Here is a 15,544-nt window from a genome sequence, read left to right as displayed (position 1 = left end):
TTCAACAAACATTGCTATCTTACTGTATTTCTACAGCTCATTTCATCACTGGAAGATACTGAATGAGAAAAAAGGAGTATAGGAGCATTTCACAATTTCTTCTATTTAAGATAGTTGTCATATCTACCACGTGTGTCTTGAATCCTAGACATAATAATACACATGGTAGATGTGCAACCAATATTAGTTTGGATATGGTCAGGTTACTTTCCCACCTGAAATCCTTTTGGGGCATCCCGTTCCCAGTTTTTCTAAGTGTTCTTTGCAGGCTCCTTTTAGTCTCTCAATCCCTTTAACAGTGGGGTTTCGTCCTAGGGCCTCCTGGCCCCACTCTGCACGCTCCCACAGCTTTGGCTATCTACCTTCCCTCCCTCCCTCCCCAACACTTATTTGTTAAATGTGTGGCATAGGCCAGGCACTCTGCTATCTCAGGATGAACAACATATACATGGTTTCTGCCTCTAAGGGAACTGACATACAGACGAGGAAAGAGATACCAAGTAACTAAGCAAAGAATATAATTATTAGTTGTAATATGTGCTGTCAGGGAGGTACACAGAATAGCTGGAGTGACTGACTTTAGACAGGAAGTTATGGGCTGTGTCTCCCAGGAGACCCAGACCTAAGTGACGAGAATGAATCACAGACAGAGGAGGAGGGAGAGATTCTTGGTGGAGGACATGGCAGTGCAAATGCCATGGAAAGTAAGGAAAGGAAGGAAAGTAAGGAAAGGAAGCCAGAGCTGGCCTGGAGATCTGGCAGGGACCAGACCACTCAGGGCCTTCCTTGTAGGCCAGGGTAAGAATTTGGATTTAATTAATTAATTAATTAATTAATTTTGAGGAAGATTAGGCCTGAGCTAACATCTGTTGCCAATCCTCCTCTTTTTGCTGAGGAAGACTGGCCCTGAGCTAACATCTGTGCCCATCTTCCTCTACTTTATATGTGGGACGCCTACCACAGCGTGGCTTGATAAGCGGTGGGTAGGTCCACGACTAGGATCTGAACTGGCAAACCCCGGGCCACAAAAGCTGAGTGGGCAAACTTAACTGCTATGCCATTTGGCCAGCCCCAAATTTCAACTCTATTTTAAGGATAATGCACAACAGCTGCATAACAGGAAATGTATGTTTCAAGAAAATCATTTTTCCTGTTCTGTGGAGAATGGATGGGAGGGAGCCCTACAGTGGAATTGGTGCGATGGAATAAAAGACTTGATGTTTCCTACCTTGCTAAACGGTGGGACAATGATGGTGTTGACTACGATGAGGATGGTGGAAAATGGAGAAAAGTGAGTAGATCAGAGATACAGAAACAGAACTGAGACTTGAATCACAATATGCTCTCCAGCTTCCAAAAATTGTTGTCAATGTCCAAACAAAGGTACCAGGCCATTATTACAAGCCTATTTTATGCTATGGTGCTGAATTTTATAGGCACACTGACATAAAGTTCCATAATTCACATGACCGTTTTCATTAGCGATATGTTTGTAAGGAATAAACCAGGATCGTAAAAGAAGTAAAGGTACTCAAAGTGTATGCTTGGAGAAAGGCACTATTTCTGAGGATTTTAGGAATACAGAGGAGTGTGAATTCCTAAAAATTGTATACTTAAGTTTTCATAGAACAGTGAAACTCCTGATAGATAACTATATCAGTAAGAAAAGCTAAAATTTATTATGCTGTTACTGTTTTCCATGCTATGCTAAACAGCTATTTGCATTTTTTTCTGGAACTTGTGAGAAAAATCAGATTCTGAGATAAAAATTGGTTTAAAAAATTGACACTTAGTGGGTGACATCACTTTGGATATCTGCATAATGAAATATCTATGTAATGACATTTTTCAGGTTTAAAGGTATCCTTTAATGACTTTAACATGGAGAAGATGCTTACTTTGTAATGTTAAATGAAAAGAAACAGGATAAAAATTTATAATTTGTACAATTACAACTATGTAAAAATGCAAGTTAAAATAGAAAGAAATAAACCAAAACATTAACAGTGTTAACTGTTTAAGTGCGTTGTGGATGTCACTGGGTGAAGTGATGAACAATTTTTTAAAAAAAATTTCTGTATTTTCTAAAATATTTCCAAAAGTGCTATTCTTATACTTGGGGGTGGGGGATAGCAAATGATTGCTTAAAGGAATTTAATCAGGTCCAATGTTCTTAATATTTTCAGAATTTCGGGAATGTTTTCTGAAAATGAGTGTCTGGAATGTTATTTACATGGAAGCAATTTGAAATGTTTAGTTGTGTGCTGACTATTTAGAAGTAGGAGAACGGGTATTTGTATGGCCTTTAGATTTGGAAGTTAGAACTGGTCCAAGAGGAGGCGGTTGGGATAGCTCTGCAGCCTGGCTGCACCCTCCCTGGCAGCAATGGAGGCACCAGCTTATCCTAAGCTGACTCCAGCTGTCAAAATATCACAGCCATTCTTGTTCGGAATCCCTGTTCCCAGAGAATTATTCTCATTAGAATCTGCTTTTAATGTGGATTTATTTGCCATTGGATGTGGGAACGTAATGCCCAACCAGTGCGGAGCTCCTTGAGAACTTGAAATAAAAGGAAATATGGTTGTCCTCAGAGAATTAAACCAGAAACTCTGCCACAATGAAGGCGTTTATATACCATATCTGTGGCTATAAACTAAAAGGTTGCCTATCAATGGATGACTAACATTTGGAAACATCTAAAACTTGAGTCAAGGGGTCGGCCTGCTGGTGTAGTGGTCGAGCTGGCATGCTCCACCTTGGCGGCCCGGGGTTCAGGGGTTTGGATCCCAGGTGTGGACCTATGCACTGCTTATCAAGTCATGCTGTGGTGGCATCCCACATACAAAATGGAGGAAGACTGGCACAGATGTTAGCTCAGGGACAATCTTCCTCACCAAAAATAAAAATTAAAAAAAATGAATGAGTCAAGGTGGCTTTGGTGTAATCAAAGGGAAATTGTACTGGAATGTGATTGTAAGTGAAACTGAATTGATTTTATCGTATCTGTCTGAAGGAAGATTGTGAGAACAGAGGGAGGATGATGACTGCTTACACAAAAGAGTAAAGTCTAAAGATTTGAAGGTTATGTTTATCCGGCACTGTCTAGGGAAGAGTTGTTGAGTCTGTATACCATGAGCAAGCTGGTTGTTGTAGAGACATATCTTACTATAGGATGGTATTAATAACATCACGAGACATTTACTGAATGCTTACTATGCACTAGGTACTGTATTAAGCACTGGATTAATCCTTTTATAAATCTCTCCAGATTGACATTATCCCAATTATAGGAATCAGGACACAGAGCCTCAGAAAGTTTAAGGTCACACAAGGCTTCTGTGATGCAGCTGGGATTCAACTCCCAGTGGCTTCCCTACAGAAATCCCTGCCTCCGCCACTCTGCTAAGCTGCTCTTTGCCTTAAACAACCCTTAAGATCATTTGCTTTCTTATGCTCTGGTTCTTTGCTCAACAAACAAACTTTTAATTGTTAATTCGGATTCCTGTGTCTTCTAATCCTGGAAAGGAATCACTCCATTGCAAATGTACGTGCATTCTGGCGTATACATCATCCTTCTGTGGGTTTAGTAAAAGTGAGTCAGAAAAGATGAGCATGTAGTAAATTACTGAAATCCATCCTCTCCCCTCATTCTCATGGATACATCAAGAGAAATTGTCCTCTAAGCCAGTGCTACTCAAAGTGCAGTCTGTGAACTAGGGCCAACCTATGAACTGCTTGTTGCTGATCTGAGAAGAGATAAGTATAGAAATTGACAGCAAGAATTTTAGAAACTTTTACAGCAGTTTGACAGGTTAACTTTGTCTATTTGAATTTAATTGTAAAAATTAGACTTGTATTATTATTATTTTTTTTGAGGAAGATTAGCCCTGAGCTAACATCTGCTGCAACCCTCCTCTTTTTGCTGAGGAAGCCTGGCCCTGAGCTAACATCCGTGCCCATGTTCCTCCACTTTATACATGGGACGCCTACCACAGCATAGATTGCCAAGTGGTGCCATGTCCGCACCTGGGATCCGAACTGACGAACCCCAGGCCGCCGAGAAGCAGAACGTGCGAACTTAACCGCTGCGCCACCGGGCCGGCCCCTAGACTTGTATTTTTAAAGTTTCATTTTCAAGGATTTCATTTTTATTAAGAAACACTGCTGTAAAGGATGAAAACTATAGAAATCAGTTATATTGTGAAAAGCATCACCAAGGGTAACTTCTTTAGTCTTTCATGAATGAGGCCACTCCATGATCTTTTACAGTATTATTTACTTCTAGTCTGTCCATCCTGGGTTGCTGTCATCAGGAGAAAAGAAACCATTCATACTATTTCCCAGTTTCCTTTGATAAGCTTTAAATAAGAAGCATAATTGTGGCTTTAGAAATAAATGAGCGTGCTTTTGTCGATAGATTGGCGTGCGCCTGTCAGGACAACTCAGAGTTACTACAGCACACTTCCATAGAGTTGAACAAAACCAACAATGTAACTTACAACATCGGATGACAGCCAGGAAAAGTATGTCTACGACAAACTTATAGACCAACTGATTTTACAGTCTTAGGGAAATTCACTTTTTAACTCAAATTACTTTTTACTGCTGGTTAAGCTCTTTTCCTTTTCTTTAGTGTTCATCGTGTAAAGTAAATGTGCTTTTTTTACAAGTAAAGATGGAAATGGAATTCTAATAGCTTTATACAGTATGGCTTCCCAAAATAACTGCATTTAAGTCCCTGCTGTTTACAAGTGCCATCATAGTCTTTTTAATTAATTTGGAATGGCTTTAAAAATTTATGCTGTGAAGGAGTATTTATAGTCACAGGATATTTTTCTTCATTGATGTGTAAATATGAATTGATTTTGGTGAAATTGTACTAGTAAGTTCCCCAGTAATGGACATCATGAATATCAATGATCAACGACTCATTTCTCCAGTATTCTTTCCACGAGAAAGGGAACAGAGTGAGCAAAATTATCTATCCTCCACACTGCCATAGACATGTCCTGTGCAAAGCTAACCAGCCTACTCCATTTATTTAGTAGTTACTATGTGCCAGCTTCACGATAAACACTTCATGAGCATCATCTGATAACCTACTTGACAGATGAGGAAATTCACTCCTTATCTGTACTTCCTCCTTGAAACTCTCTTGTTTTGCCTACCTCTCTAGGGGCTCCTGAGAGGGCCTGGCTCCCTCGGTCTTCCTGCCTTACAAGTGTAGGTTTTTTTGTTTTTTTTTAAAGATTGGTCCTGTCTTAACATCTGTCCCAATCGTCATTTTTTTTTTTCCTTCTTCCCGAAGTCCCCCAGTACACAGTTGTATATTCTAGTTGTAGGTCCTTCTGGTTGTGCTATGTGGGGTGCAACCTCAGCATGGCTTGATGAGCAGTGCTAGGTCTGCGCCCAGGATCTGGACCAGAGAAACCCTGGCCCCACCAAAGCAGAGCACACAAACTTAACCAATCGGGCCCCCAGTTGTTGGTTTTTAAGGATATTTCTTAATCATTCTCTGCCATTCTTTTACACTCTACAGTCTCAGAGTCATTTAGATGACTTCTTTGGTTTCAACTTCCAAACATTCAATGATGACTCTAAAAGGTGCTTCTAGTAAAGACTTCTCCCCAGAGTTCCAGATATATATTTCCATGGGATAAACTCCAAGAACCTCATACTCAACATGGCCAAAGCTGAGCCAATAATCTCCTCCCTTCCCCCATGAGACCTGTTCCTCTTATTGCTGTCCTCACACCAGTGACTTGCACCTGTGCCCCTCAGGTGCCCAAGCCAGAAACCTGGCAGTCATGCTAGACTCATTCTTTTTATTCACTTCTGTCTGATTGGCCACCAATTTCTGTTGAGTCTATCTACTAAATATCTCAGAAAGTGTCCCCCTCTTTTCACTTTTTACTGTCAGAGTCTTCCTTCCTTCATTCATTTGTTCATTCCTCCCTCCCTCCCTTTCTTTATCCTTTTGTTAATCCTTTTAGTATTTACTAAGTTGTACTGAAATAGCTTGAGTCGATGACTTCCAGTCTTGGCTCCATCTAGTTTATCTGTATTTTTAAAAATTCAGTGTCTTTAAAAAATACGCAAATCTGATCTTGTCATTCTCCTACATAAAATCCTCCAGTGGCCTTCCATTAACTTTCAGAGAAAGTCCAAACTCTTTAGCAAGACGTTTAAGGCATTCCCAATCATTCCTTTGCCTACTGCTCCACTGTTACTCTTCTAGCCTTTGAGACCAAGTGTGATTTCCAAAATAGATGCCATGCTTTCTCAGAACTCCGTGGTCTGCAGTTCCTTTTACCTGGAAAATTCTCTTACTACTTCCCCTAAGACCCTAAAATTAATTATTTTATGAAGTTTTCCTGCCCTCCCCATCAACATAGGTACTCCATTCCCTGTGCTTCCATAGTACCTTGTCTATACCTCTGTTGCAGCCTTCATTGCATCATTTTTGTAAACTCTATCTGTCATCCTCTTTCCCATGAGGCCTTCCAAGGCAGAGGCCACGTCCTGTTAATTTCCCTGTGCCTAATGCAAGGCTTGGGGAAGAGTAGGTTTCTAATGAGCAAGTAGTGTATTTTGTGCCATTATTCTTTCATGCTTGATTTAAGGATGTTTGGAGGGCAGAGCTAGTGTTTGGTAGGACACCGAAACCCAAGATACAGGATCTGGCAGCAGACAATGAGATTAGAAGGTGAAATCAAGAAAGTGATGATGCTAACAGGCTGGCTTATCTTGGATAGTATCACCCAAGGGACAGCTTGTTTGCTATCGGTTTTTTTGGCTGTGTTTGAGTATTTCACCTAAAAGACTATCAATAACTCACTTGTACATTACTGCTTAGAATAACTTTACTTTTTATTCCTTGAAAAGAATAATAAGACAAAAGAACTGGCGAGTAGTATCAGTGACTCGGGAATAAATTATTGATCTATTACAGATTCACCCGAAGTGATAGTGACATGCTGATCTCTTTGGCGGAGCCTTTACGCGAAGAATTCTAGACTTAACTTCCCCTCTTGTATCATCCTCCCGTTTGTGCCCTAGAAGGCAGACAAAAGCCATGCCCTAAGAAAATACCTAACATGGCAAACCTAAAGCAAGTTTATTGTAATATTTTAAAATTGTTAAAAAAATAAAAAATAAAATTATTATATTGTGCTGGTGTGATTAGACTTTTAGATTTGCAAAAGTGTTAACTTGAAAAAAATCTAAGGAAAATATTTTATTTGTCTTTATTTTGTCTGTTGTGCCAAAGAAATGCTAATTAATACTCAAGTTGAATTGAGAAGAGTATAGTATGTGTCCTGTTGAGTGGTTGGTAATCTTTACATACACTGAAATTGCTGAGCAATCAGTGGTAGTGATAGTTAATTAAGCACAGATTTTACAATATTTATAATAGTTTTCCTGCAATTACATCTTTTTTGAGATGGAAAAATCCTGGCAGGTGATACAATACATAGGACTTAATTCAGGATGGCAAATGTCTTGTAGTAGTCGGCATCCTATTCAGGGTTTTATCCTGCAACCGTGCACAAAATTTATGATATTATGGAAATCATTAAAAATGGCCCTTAGGGGGCTGGCCTGGTGGTGCAGCGGTTAAGTGTGCACGTTCTGCTTCGGTGGCCTGGGGTTCGCCGGTTTGGATCCCAGGAGCAGACAAGGCACCGCTTGGCAAGCCATGCTGTGGTAGGCGTCCTACATATAAAGTATAAGATGGGCACCGATGTGAGCTCAGGGCCAGTCTTCCTCAGCAGAAAGAGGAGGATTGGCAGCAGATGTTAGCTCACGGCTAACTGTCCTCAAAAAAAAAAAAAAAAGGTCCTTCAAGGTTCTTAACTATTTTTTATTTTTGGACTCCTTGCTTCCACATAATAATCTTTCATTTTTAAGGAGCTTTTATCTTTTCAAAACGCTCTAACTACATGGCCCAGCCTCTCTGCCTGCCGCAGGCATTGTATAAGGAAATTGTGAAGTGTTTATCTGTGTGCCTTTTTGGAGTGGCTGAGATTCGGAAGCCGTGAGAATGATGGAAGGCAGCAAATGCCGTAAAGGGTTGGAGGATGGAGTTTTTCCAAATATAAGATGAAAGAATTTTAGAGCCATTTAAAGATAGAACTGGAAATGCCCGCAAGATCATTCAATTATACCTTAGCGCCTAGCACTCTCGAGGGGAAAAGTGACTCATCCGAGTGCCCACAGAAAGTGGCAGTCATCTCAGAGCCAAGGGGAAGTCCTCCCCACAGGAACGCTCCTTGCATTTCCAGGCAATCTGACTCCCCAAATGATTTCCTTTATATGATCTGATGGCATCTCTTACCCACTCCGGCAAGGCATTGGGAGGAGAATTGGCTAGGCCCATCTTATATCGGGAGAGGTTAAAACACACTTAGTAAATGAGCCAATCAAAACCGAAAACTGCTCCCAGACTCATTCTTTTCATAAAATCGGGATCCACAGGTCTGTTAAATAAATGCTCAAATCTTCTCTGAGGCCATGGCTCCCCAGCCCTTTAGAGGCAGCCGGGGTGATTCTGATTCACAAGTTGGGGGTCTGGGACTCTGAGAAGCTCCCAGGTGCTGCTGTTCTGGGGTAGCCAGCTCATCATGACCAGGCAGAGGAAAGCACACCTTTGGTCATTTAAGCAGGTATGCCACTCAGGGAGACAAAGTCATCCATGCCTAGTGCCGTGGGGCACACCAACTTCTTTGTGGTTCCAAGAATTATGATTGCAGTAGCAGCTACAGCAGCCGTAGTAATACTTCTGGCCCCACACCACTTATACAAATCAGTATCTGAAGAGACAAGAGAGAGGGGGACACTCTGGCCGACAGTAATTTCAAGGATTTCACTTTCTATAGGTCCAGATCAATTCTAATGCTGTGACAAGAAAATCATTTTTTTTTTGAGGGAGATTAGCCCTGAGCTAACATCTGCCACCAATCTTCCTCTTTTTGCTGAGGAAGACTGGCCCTGAGCTAACATCCATGCCTATCTTCCTCTACTTTATATGTGGGATGCCTGCCACAGCATGGCTTGCCAAGCGGTGCATATATCCACACCTGGGATCTGAACCAGTGAACCCCAGGACACTGAAGTGGTACCTGTGAACTTAACTGCTATGCCACCGGGCCAGCCTCGAAAAACCGAATTCTTAAAGCCCTGATTTCCAGAGAACTCTTCCAAGGTCCTTATCTTCACTCTGAAAATCTGCCTCAGTCTTCTAATTATGGAGATCGTTGGCGCGGTGAATCTTTCCTGTACCTCGCCTGTCTCAGGGCAGCCTCTAAGGTTTCTCTAGAGCCCATTTTCTTCCCTGAGCCAACTGTCTTCTCCTTTGAAAAAGGGAGGGTCAGTTAGCACTATTCTTCTATAACTAGAAATGAGCAGCGATTGTTCTGGGAGTGGAAAGATTAAAAGAAATGGAGGTATGAGTTTTCCAGGAATACATGGAATAATGGCTGCTTTGCTTGGCTCTGTTCTGATACCAACCACATGTTAACATCTTTAGCAGAAACCATACCATGTGTTTCAGAACTGCCCACACTGCCTCCAAAAACAATCTCCTCCTTGTATGGTTCTGAGAAAAATGTCAGTGAGCAGTTACTATGCACTGGCACTGGTCTAAGAGGTGGGTATACAACCATGAGAAAGACGCTGTTCTCCGACGTGACCCGAATGTAAGCAGCTACAATAAGGCGCAATAAAAGGTATAAAATGTTTTCTGTTGGGTGCTGTGGGAACCCTGAGGAGTGAGCCTAATTCCGCCTGGGGGATCGAAATGTGGAACCCGAAGTGACATCAAGACAATCTTCCAAAGGAGGTACTAGAGTCTAGAAGGAGTTTAAGAATTTTTGGTCCCAAGTTTTGGACCAGATAGTCCCAGTATTATGGTAACTGGATGAAAAGAACATGAATGCTTTTGATATGCCTTGAAATTTTTCCAGAGGCACCAGAAACTTGACAAGAATATTGAAAAATATTACTGTAATAAAATGTACTTAAAAAGAAAGATTGCAAGACTGAATGGTAACTAAACACACTTCTGGTGAGAAGCGTTGGAGTCTTTTTGCTGCCTCTGCTGAGAGGCGTCTACCGTCTGTTAATCTGAGTGTTCACACTTCCAGCATTCCGTTTCCTTAATTTAAATCACTGAGTTACCAAAACCAAAAAAGCCCCCCAAAACCAAAACCTATAGTCTACGTCTACGGAAATTTCTAGATTGACAACTGAGAATTCCCAGCTGTGCTTATAAGTTTCGTAAAACAAGGCCAACCGATATGACATCACTAACTTTGATGCCCTGCTATTACTCTTTCCTATTTTCTGCTTTAAACAACTATAACCATTACCTTTTAAATAACCTGAGTCAAATAAGTTAATTGTACTCCATTACAATTACACTCCCAAACTGGGCAAGAGTTTGGCTTTGCTGTTCACATCACAGTTTCCTCCTCCTTTCTGGTCTCCTAGAACCCCTGCGTGAGTTTGCAGTCATACTTTCCCTTTCTTGCTCCTATACACAAAGACACTGAATTCCAACCCCCTGACCTGATCAGAGACAATGCAATCATCTCTTCACCAGTCAACCACACCTTCCTTAGCTGCGATTCCTGTGTGGACGCATCATGATCTAAAACATGTGCTACTGACCAGAGAAGACTGACAAACCTAGCTACACATGGCACGGAAACAGCTCTACCATGCGACAGGATTCCAAGTCGGCTCTCATTAACCTGTCTTGGCCAACAAGAACTCTATTTTTAGGTCACCCGTGTAATTGCTTATTTATAAAGAGGAAGCACGGTGACCTTTGGCTTTCACTGTTGAGCTTGGAGACCAAAACCATGTGTGAAAACCACTCAGTTATCACAGCAGCTTCTACTCCAACTTGAGTCACCAACCGTGCCCTTTAAAGAAAAGAATTTAAACACAATTACCGGGGACCTATTTCATTAGTTTGAAGTTGAATAGCATACTTGGAGAAAAAAAAAAGGTTTGAATTTACTCAATATACGTGGATATACCTTTTCCTTACTACTTTCAGCTTTGGGGATCTGTTAAATACAGTCTGGTAAATTTGTATGAAGACGTCTCTGCAACTATTTATATCACATTGACCAAAGATATTCATTAAAAAGAGGTCATGGTCATGAGCAATGTTGAGGATAATGAACTTCATATGACATAAGCTTAGTTTTGAAACAAAATATTTGCATGCACATAGAAAAAAATGCCTGGAAAAAATACACCAGAATGTACACAGTGGCTATTTCTGAAGTAGTATAGATTATCGACATTTTATTTTCTATTTTATACTTCTGTTTATCTTCCAAATTATCCATTGTGTCTGTATAGCTTTCATATATGAGAAAAACTCTATCAACATTTTTTTTAAAAGGCCGGGTAATTAAAATCAAGCATGTACAATTAGATTTCCAAAGCAAAAATAATTTCAGGTTATTAAAAAAATAAATTATGGTTCACCTTTCAATTACCAGGTTGATTGATTTTTTAAAATAAAAACACTGATAATTAAATTTTTCATTGACGAGATACTACATTATTACACAGAGTAGCTCTTCCTGGACCTGATTTCAGACTTTGGTAATCCTTTGATAATAGAAATATAAATTTTGTAACCGTAGTTCCCCCAACTATCTGCGATAGGTCTGATGTCAAATATTTGTCCTATTCACTGGCCTGATATTTGGGCTGTAAAATATGGTCACGTGTAATCTGGAGATGCAGGATCCAGATTACTTCTTAACAAACTGGAACTTTGTTTAATAGAAAAAGAAATGCGCGCAGTTCTAAAAATCGAACACTATGAGTATGTTTAAAAACAAACCCCTCACCCACACCTGCACCCCAGATCCCACTCCTCAGAGAGAACCACTGTTCACAGTTCCTAAGGCCTGAGGAGCTGGGCGTTTGATCCCTTCAACACGCCGGTTGATGTGGTCGCTGTGGTCCACTCACCCTCTCCCGCCGTCGGCTCCTGGGGTAGGTTCCACTGTCTCAAAGTCCCACACTTGGTGACTTCGCTCTCAGCTCCCGAAGTGGGTCGCCCATGCCTCTCTCAGCTCCTTTTATACTCCTGAGGGAGCGGGCAGACCTCGCCTTCTCGGTTGATTAGATTATCTCTAACTCCCGGATGGGACGGGACTTTATTCACACGTCTTAATTGCAATCTAGGGAGGGGCCCACGAAGCCCTCCGTTCTGGATCTAGTATATAGATTCAAAAAGCAATCCATGTAGGTTATCTATGTGTATTTCCTGTTTCCCAATTTAAAAAGTTTGTTTTGGGGGCCAGCCTGGTAGCCTACTGGTTAAATTATTCAAGCTCCGCTCGATTGCGGACCTGGTTTGGGGCACGACCTGCACCGCTCGGTGGGGGCTATGCTGTGGCAGAACCTACAAGGAAAATAGAGAAAGGTTGGCACAGATGTTAGCTCAGGGTGAATCTTCATCAGCAAAAAAAAAAAAAAAGAAAGAAAGAAAGAAAGAAAAATGTTTGTTTTTTTAAGCCTTCAAATCTTGTCCACATTAAAAATAACTAACTACTCAGGAGTGTGTCTATATTAATTCAGTAACCCTTTTCTGAACTACCATGTGCCATGGGTGGTACTAGGTGACAGGAATCCAAGGAAGAACAAGACACAGCCTCAGGCTCTGTGTAGCTCACAGGCTGTGATGGAGACAGACAAGGAAACTGAGAGTCCGTCGTTGGAAAAGTGGCACAAAGAAATACAGGAGGAACAGTGCTACTAACAGCAAGCACTTCTCAAGTGCTTAGGGCGTGCCCTGCCCCATTCTAAACCCTTTCTAATACGTTAACTCACTTAATCCTCACACCAACCCTGTGAGGTGGGTTTTAGGATTTCCTTCACTTACAGCTGACGGAACTGAGGCACGGAACGGTTATGTCACACAGCAAGGAAGTTGGAGAGGTGGATTCAAAGCCTGCTTGTCTGGCTCCAGATTCCATCTTTTAAGGGCTGCACAGTATTGCTGTTCAATAAACACTTGTGCGAATGAATGACAGTAACACAGAAAGTGCACCGATAGGGGACATGGTAAGCCCTAAGGGAAATCAGAGGCTGAGGGTTCGCGGAGGGCTTTCACGAGGAGCTTGTGACTTCAAGGTTGAGTGGTGGAAGAGGTGGATCTGGGAAAATAGGGGAAGGGACAGGACAGAAAGAGGCAAAGTCTGGTGGGATAAACAAGTCCCTGATTGTGTAAGAATTTGTATTCGATGCTAGGGAACATGGAGAGCATCCTGAGAGAATAGGGAGCCTGAAAGGTTTTAAGTAGAAAAGCTTAAGTCCAATTTGTGGTTTTTCAAATGGTCTTGGAGAAAGTGAGAAGGGAGGCAGGGAGATAAATTTGGGGCCTGTTGGAGCATAAAGAAATATGGCTCTTTACATGAGCTCCTCTGCCCCGCCAGGTTGCAACCTCCTGAAGGGCAGTCACCAGGTGTGGTTAATCTTAGCATGCGAGTAGGGCAGAGCCAGTATAGTGCCCGGGAAAGGACAGTGCTCAAATAAAGGTTTTGATGGAAAATAAGTGAAAATTGGCTACTTTAATCTAAAATGTTTAGAAACTCTTATTTCTGGCAATAATTTCCTAAATAATCTTTCTTTCTTTAATCCATAATGCTTATGAGTCTTAAGAAACTATTTGGATCACTTTCTCATTAAATAAGTCATTATCAAGAGTCAATTATGTATAAGGCTATAATTATAACCGTATTATATATATGGATCTAGGTATTGTATATATGGATCTTGTGACAGCAGGGAAAACGGGGTTCTATGGGACCAGTTCTAAGGAAGCTTATCACCTTTATATGACATTTCTTAATGAAGACCGCTTCTCAAAGACAGAAAACTCTAAACAAATACTGAACGGTTGTTAGAAGACTTGTTTATCTCAGAAGTGTGGGCTAGAACTCTGAAATGACTTTCTCAATATTCTTGAATTAAGCAAATAAGTACTTATATTTCGTATAATGGAGGTTTCTCACTGTCGGGAAAGGAGAGTTGTAAATATGGAACATGGGAAAGCTGGCATGTTGGATTGGGATTTCCAGCACACCTGATGTCCAGTTTGGTTTCTAAAACGCATTCTTCTCTAAAGGAGAACAGGCCTCCCTGGGAAAAGCCTGGTTCCAGGGCTGGGTCTGGAAAATACAAGATGAGTCTGGAACAGCTTGAGCTAGAAATTTAAAAAGTGGTCAAAGATGGAAGGAGACATATGAAAAGGATCCTGCAACTAGTTTAAAGAGGGTCCCATTGGCCAGATCTGGGACAATTTGGTATCAAAATAAGCAAAGATAGTATCAGATTATAACCCATTAATACAATGAGAATCCGTGAGTCCATACTGAAATAAATATTTGAGGGAGAAGAGAAAGATCATCCTTATAGTAGAATGCCTGTTAGTACATATGGAAGAAATGGAATTAGAAAATCATTATATGACAACTATCCTAGTAATAATTCAGGAAAGAATCATCAATGGATGCCAAAACTAGTTAATGAATGTCTGATGTGTAATCGGATATTTATATAATCTCAAAGTATGTCCCCAAAGACACTTACTAATTTCAAAGGAAAAGTAATTGCTTTAGAGAGGGGAAACCTGGTAGTCACACTTTAACAAAATGACAAAGTCAATTTCATCAGTAATGAGAGAAATCCATTGTAAGCACCTCCTGGTAGGATGCATAGAGAAGAAAACAACATCACTCCACGGATATTCCTGCCAAATATGCAAAACCCAAATCTAATCATGAGAAAACAGTGGACAAACCCAAACTGAGGCACACCCTAAAAACAATTGCTTGTACTCATTAGAAATGTCAAGGTTATGAAACATTAGGAATGACTGAACCACTGTTGAGATTAAAGGAAAAATGACATGACATGATCACTGAACACAGTCTATGACCCAGGATTTTCTTTCTATTTATTTATTTATTAAGGTAACATCGGTTTATAACGTTATCTTAATTTCAGTTATTTATTGTTATTATTACTTTTTTTGACCCAGGATTTTCTTTTGCTATAAACAACATTATTGGGACTATTGGAGAAATATGAATGTTTTTGGATTAGCTAATAGTATTGTATCTATGCTAGTTTTCTAACTTTGATAATTGTACCACACTTATGTAAGAGAATGTTCTTATTCTTGCTTTTAGGACTCTAGGGTGTAGGACACTAAGGGGTTAAGGGCATGATGTCTGCAATTTCCTCTCAAACACTGTATACATATAGTATTGTGATTAGAAATCTCATTTTGTGTCTATTTTTTTTAAACCAGGACTAGATTTTAAGACCTATGTATGTTTCTATGTGTACATCTAGTCTCCTGTTTCTTCTAACTGCTGGATGGTAGTTAGTTCAAGGAATTATTGCTTCCACTACATTTTGTTTGTCCGCTCCTCAGTCATGGACACCAGCTTGCCTCCAGCTGCCATCACAATCTTCAAACGTGTCTGTTTTTGGATCTGCAAGA

The 15,544-nt window shown here is 40.6% G+C and overlaps 1 long non-coding RNA gene across 1 annotated transcript in view; it reads left to right on the top strand.

Moving 5' to 3' along the window:
- Positions 1-15,544, top strand: part of LOC103557177 (uncharacterized) — a 63,299-nt gene that overhangs the window by 27,576 nt on the left and 20,179 nt on the right. The window lies entirely within an intron of this gene.

This window comes from Equus przewalskii, chromosome 19 (assembly GCF_037783145.1).
Source record: "Equus przewalskii isolate Varuska chromosome 19, EquPr2, whole genome shotgun sequence".
Taxonomy (NCBI): Eukaryota; Metazoa; Chordata; class Mammalia; order Perissodactyla; family Equidae; genus Equus; species Equus przewalskii.
Note: the sequence above shows the minus strand (reverse complement) of the source record. Positions and strands in the feature narration are given on the sequence as shown.